Consider the following 6000-nt stretch of genomic DNA (forward strand, 5'->3'; position numbering starts at 1 on the left):
GAACACTTAGGAAGGAAGAAGGAGCTCCAGTCTTTGCAAAGGGGATGCTTTGGCTGGTTTGGTTCTGTATAAGGAGTCAAGCCAGGGCTATAGCAGAGCACCAGCTCAATGGAAACTTCCTGGCAAGGTGTGGTGTTTTAGGCAAAAGACTGAATAAGATTCTTCAATGTGTGAGAGGGGAAACAGTGAGTAGGTGCTGGGAGAGGATTTTATCTTTGTGTGTGGCTGGGGAGACTTATTCAGGAATTTTGCATCCAGTTCAGGTGTCTGCATTTAAGAGAGGGTGTTGGAGAGTGTTGAAAAGAGCTACAAAAATGATTGAAAGACTGGAGAAACAGCTTTACAGGGGAGAGAACTTAAAGACCTCCATCTGTTTGCATTATTAAAAAAAGAGGTTGAGAGGTGACTTGATGACAGTGTATAAATACCTTCAGAGGGAGAAAAGAGTGGGCATTGCAGGATTTGTAATTTAGCAGGGGAAAAACCACGGATGGCTGGAAGCAAGAGCCAGATGAAATCAAACTGGAAATTAATCACCTTCATTGTTTAAAAAAACCCCAACAGGTCCAACATTTTGGAAACAATTCAAAGGAAAAGGGTGGTTTTCTTCAGTCTCAGTGTCGGAAAATGAAGACTGGGAGCTTTTCTCAAAGACCTGTGTTAGTTAAGGCACAAATTAGCACAGAATGGCTGCAGCTTAATGTGGAGATTATTGGGTTGACAGGATTGTGTAGATACACCCAGCATTGCAGTGGCATCCCAGAAAATGCACTAGCACATAACTTTGGGCTTATCCACTGGGTTCCTGAGCAGGAATAATGAAGAATGTTAACTCAGGAGCAAGGATGAAGTGAAGAAAAGAAAGAGAAAAAAAAAAAATCCATCATGGAGTTGATGGCTTTTAAGGCAAAGAAAAAATAAATAAAAAATCAGAGACAAGGAAGAGCAGCCCCCTTGATGCAGATACCTGCAGGTGGAGCAGCTGGCCAGGTAGGGTCAGTCAGAATAACCCTCTGGACGTGGCAGGATGAGTTGCTGTCCTGAATTAATGAGTTGGAGAAGGGGTTTAGCTGTGCTGGTGTAGAACACACTCCTAATGACAGCCTTGAGGCCCTTCTGAGTGCAAACACCAGATCTGGCTGTGGGAGGGGGTGATTTTCCCTAGCCTAGGTGCACATCTGGTGCTTTGCTCTGGACAATGGAACAGCTCCTTCCTCTGCACTCCCACCCTTGCTGCCATTCCTGGTCCTGTTCCCACTTGAGCCCCTGGCTCCTCTCAGGCTCCTCACACCCACCCTGCTCCCAGCAGCTGGGAGCAGTTGGATTTTGGGATGTGGTGGTGCCGGGCTGTGGGTTCTCATTGCAGCAGGGAAGCTCAAGCATGAGCATTTGGTGGAGAAGCAGAAATAAAAGGTTTAGCTTTGTTGGCTGGTGGATTGTCCAGTGTTAGAGCCCAAATGGCCACTCAAGTGTCCCACCTGCCCCCCTGGGAATATCAAGGACTTGGTGTCCTGCCTTCACACTGACACTTTCCTAAATTATTCAGGGGTTACAGGGTTTGGCAGCTGAAAAGGTCAAACGCTGACAGGCGTGTTGTCCCCAGCACTGTCCTTGGCTGAGCTTTATTTCCCAACTCTTGCTGCTCCTGTGATGCTCCAGCACTGCCCTTGCTGGGGCCTCCTGGGGAATCATTGAAACAAAAATGTGGAAGGATCAAACACCTTGAGTGTTTTAGGAGGGAGCTTGGGCTCTGCGGATAGCACCTGGCTCTGTGGTCAGTCCCCTGCCTTAGGCAATGTGGGAATAGCTAATAGCCTCTCTAATTTGGACAGGCCCCTCAATCCCTAATCCCTTCCCTCCTCATGTCCCAGGTAATAACATGCTTTCAGTGAAAAAACCTGAGTGAAAGTGAGTGAAAGGAGAAATGTCTGTGGTGGAAAGCAAGAGATTGAAAGTGTTAACAGAGCTTTAGGGTGGGTAATAGCAGGAGATTTGTAAAAAGGATCTGGAAGAAAAGTCCCTTTTCAAAGGAATTGTATAATCACTGGTAGCTCAGTGTTTCACGCTCAAGGATTGCCTTCACGATCTGCCATCAGAGGAGAGGATTTGCTGCTCTCTTCTGTAGATGAGCACTACAGAAACCCTTCCCACACCGCTTTTCTAAATCTTCTTTGAAGGGATGCTCCTCTCCCCCTGCTGAGTGTCAGGGCTGTCCCTGTTTTGTGACACACATTTGCAGAAATCATCAGGAATAAGAAGGGGAGCAGAAAGCGCCTGCCATGGAGGGGTGCCCCTCCGAATCCCAGTGTCCCCAGAGCCAGGGACTGGGGAGAGGGGTCCAGGGCAATGCTGGGGGCTGCACTGGAGAGGAAATATGCCCCATTTGTAGATCTGTGGGCTTCTCAGCTGCAGGCAGAGCTCTTTTGGCAGCAGGAAGGATAGAAAGGGTTTCAGTGGAAATGATCTTTATTGGCACTCGCAGCCTTGCTGAAATCAACCCATTTTGTGGGAACACGTAGGAAACTATTGATGGGAAAAAAAAATCTGAGCCATTCATTTTGACCTTCAGAGGAGATTTTTTTTCTTCCAAAGCATTTAATTTCAGCAAATTGTTCAGTTTAGTTTTGACATTACCGCTGAAATTGATGCCATTTTAATCTTCCACATGTGTGAGCTGCTGGTTCCTGGCTCACCCTGGCAGTGCTGAGCTCCAGCGGCACCCACAGCACCTTTCCATGCCACACCAAAGGAATCCTTCCCCACTGACGCTTCTGAAAGCCTTCTCCAGCAAATTTGGGAGGGACAAGAGGATTTGGAGATGAAAACACATCTGAAAGCGCCACAATTTCCTGTGGAAGAGAAACTGTACTTAGCAAACACTCTGAGTCAGCAGTGCAGAACCTGACCCTCCCTGCTCAGCCCTTCTGATCCAACCTCTCAGAGAACAGAAATACACATATATATTTGCCAATTTATTCTGTGTTTTGCATTTGTAGAACACTTTTGATGTGAAAAGGAGCTTAGCTTTAAATTTGTGTGACCTTGACGTGCTTAAAGTTAAGCTGCTCTTTAAGCCTGTGTAGAACTGGGACCTGTTCATGGTCCACATCCCCCCCACCGTGTCCTGGTGGTGTCCCCCTGGCAAGAGAGGGTGGTCTGGCAGCTGATGGCATCGATCTGAGGTGGCAGCAGACCTGTGCCAGTGCTGGGTTTGTTTATGCTCATGTAGGAGTGGGGGTGGCTGCAGCACAGTGTTCACAGCCCTGCTCACCAGGACTTTTGCTGCTGTCTGGGAAGTTACAACAAGGACAACAACTGTTCCCTGTTTCATCCCTGCAGTGCTTTGTGCAGATGTAAAAGGTGTGTGAGGCTGCAGAGGCCGCGGGGAGCTCATGGCGTGTCCCTTCTCATGCACAGCTGGGACCCAAGGCTCCTCCTGGGTGGATTTGCAGGGAGCTGGAGGGAGGGATGCTCAGGGCTCAGTGACAGGGCTCTCCTAGGCTCAGCCTTAAAGCAACATCATTATTTCAGAGACACGTACAAGGGCAGGTTCCCTGTGAGCACAGCGTGGGAGCGAGCTGGACCCAGTCAAGGAGGAATTCGTCACCTTTGGGAGCTCGGTGGTGCTGGGGATGCTCCTCCTGCACACCGAGGCAAGGCTCCAGGCCTCTGCCCACCCAGCCCTGCCACCAGCAGCTGTAGGCCTGCAGAGACAATTCCCCAGGCTCCGTTTTTAACTCACTTGCTTTCATTTATATTCAAATCAGAGGATAAATGTAGGCAATGCGTGCGCTCAGCTCAGGCAAGGCTGCTGCTCCAAAGCAACCACAGAGAAGGTGTTTTATTTTTAAAATAGATAAAGGAAGAGATGAATACAGGGAGTTCTGCACTCTAAGCATCGCCTTCTTGTTGCTAATGTTGGCCTGGTCATGAAAACAGAAAGATTTGTGAAAATTATTTGTTTTCCAACACATGTGCTGTTTACTTGGTTCTGGCAGGGAAAATAAAGGCTTCTGTTTGTGCTTTAAGTCAGTTCCTGTGTCTCATGACCAGGTTTGTAGAAAAGCTCCTGGGGATTTTAACTTCCAATCACTCTTTATTTGATGATTTAAATAAATGATAGATATGCATATGGAAAAATGAAAATATTCATGGGAGAAATGCAGCCTAAAGAATATATTGATCTGCCTTGAATCAGGGCAATGCCTGACAGAGCTCTGCAAGAGGAGTGGAGGGCACCCTGCTCAGGGGCAAGCCCTGCAAAAACCCACTGAGCCAGGCTCTTAAATGACGGTGGAATGAGCCACTGTGTGTGGCTCAGTCTCACAAGCTGTGTGCCCTGACAAGGCACATGGGATCTCACCAACAACCCTCTGCATTTAGAGCAGAATTCTGCCCTAAAAGATGATCCTGACGTTCTTAAAAGTGACAGTGCCCTTTTGCAGTGTGTTTTAAGCACATGTGTGCTGACACCTCCATGTGTTGACCAGGCTGGACTCAGCCTTGTGCCTCAGTCCCCACAGCAGAGTTGTGCTGCCTTGTCTTTTCTGGGCTTTGCCCACCCCAGAGCACACAGAATTGTCAAAACCTACTTAATACATGTTGAATTAATGGGAGCTGTGCAGCAAAATGCTGCTGGGTGCTTGGAATGCAAAGTCTGTGCAGAGGATTCATTACTCCTGGATTGCAATTAATGATAATTAAAAAAAAAAAAAAGAAGTTTTTGTATTGAGAGTTATGCTGGATGTCAGAATTAACATCTCATTGAATTACCAACGCTTTCAAGTAGTGGGTGGTGGAGAGTGGCTTGGGGCTTGCAAATAGGTCAGAGAAAGAGCTGCTTGCTAAATATCTGATAGAAACTTTCCACTGGGGAAGAAAATCTTGCTGATTTGATGGAATAGGAACAATTCTTGGGAGGATGTCTATTCTCTTAAAACTCATGGAAAAAGCAGGCATGGAGGCTGGGCTGCCTGCATAAGACCTGGGCTCTGTGGCTTGTTCCCCGGGGATCCCTCCTGCTCACATATGCATTACTCCCCTTCTCACTGCAAAATGAAAACACAAAAAGAAGGGAAGCGTGAACATTTTGGTGGCGTGGTGCCAGCACAGGTCTGCTCTGTGCCTTTGGCATCTCCAGCTGTACACCCTGGAAAGCAGCCACTGGTTTTTCGGGCGTTTGTGTTTTTAGGTTCGGCCAGGGATGGTTTGGGACCGGTGCTCTGGGCTGTGGAGCACTTGCAACTCTGCGTGACATCAACAGGGGGAGCGGCAGGTCCTGTGGAACTGTCCCTGCGCCGGGCCTGGGACGTGCCATCCTCCATCCCTTTCATCCAGCATCCTCCATCCCTTCACCAGCATCCTCCATCCCTTCACCAGCATCCTCCATCCCTTTCATCCAGCATCCTCCATCCCTTCACCAGCATCCTCCATCCCTTTCATCCAGCATCCTCCATCCCTTCACCAGCATCCTCCATCCCTTTCATCCAGCATCCTCCATCCCTTCACCAGCATCCTCCATCCCTTCACCAGCATCCTCCATCCCTTTCACCCAGCATCCTCCATCCCTTCACCAGCATCCTCCATCCCTTTCATCCAGCATCCTCCATCCCTTCACCAGCATCCTCCATCCCTTTCATCCAGCATCCTCCATCCCTTCACCAGCATCCTCCATCCCTTCACCAGCATCCTCCATCCCTTTCATCCAGCATCCTCCATCCCTTCACCAGCATCCTCCATCCCTTTCACCCAGCATCTTTCATCCCTTTCACCCAGCATCCTCCATCCCTTCACCAGCATCCTCCATCCCTTTCATCCAGCATCCTCCATCCCTTCACCAGCATCCTCCATCCCTTCACCAGCATCCTCCATCCCTTTCACCCAGCATCTTTCATCCCTTTCACCCAGCATCCTCCATCCCTTTCATCCAGCATCCTCCATCCCTTCACCAGCATTCTTCATCCCATTCACCAGCATCCTCCATCCCTTTCACCAGCATCC

This window comes from Pseudopodoces humilis, chromosome 22 (assembly GCF_049639895.1).
Source record: "Pseudopodoces humilis isolate 2021_Gansu_Grassland_sample_001 chromosome 22, ASM4963989v1, whole genome shotgun sequence".
NCBI lineage: Eukaryota > Metazoa > Chordata > Aves > Passeriformes > Paridae > Pseudopodoces > Pseudopodoces humilis.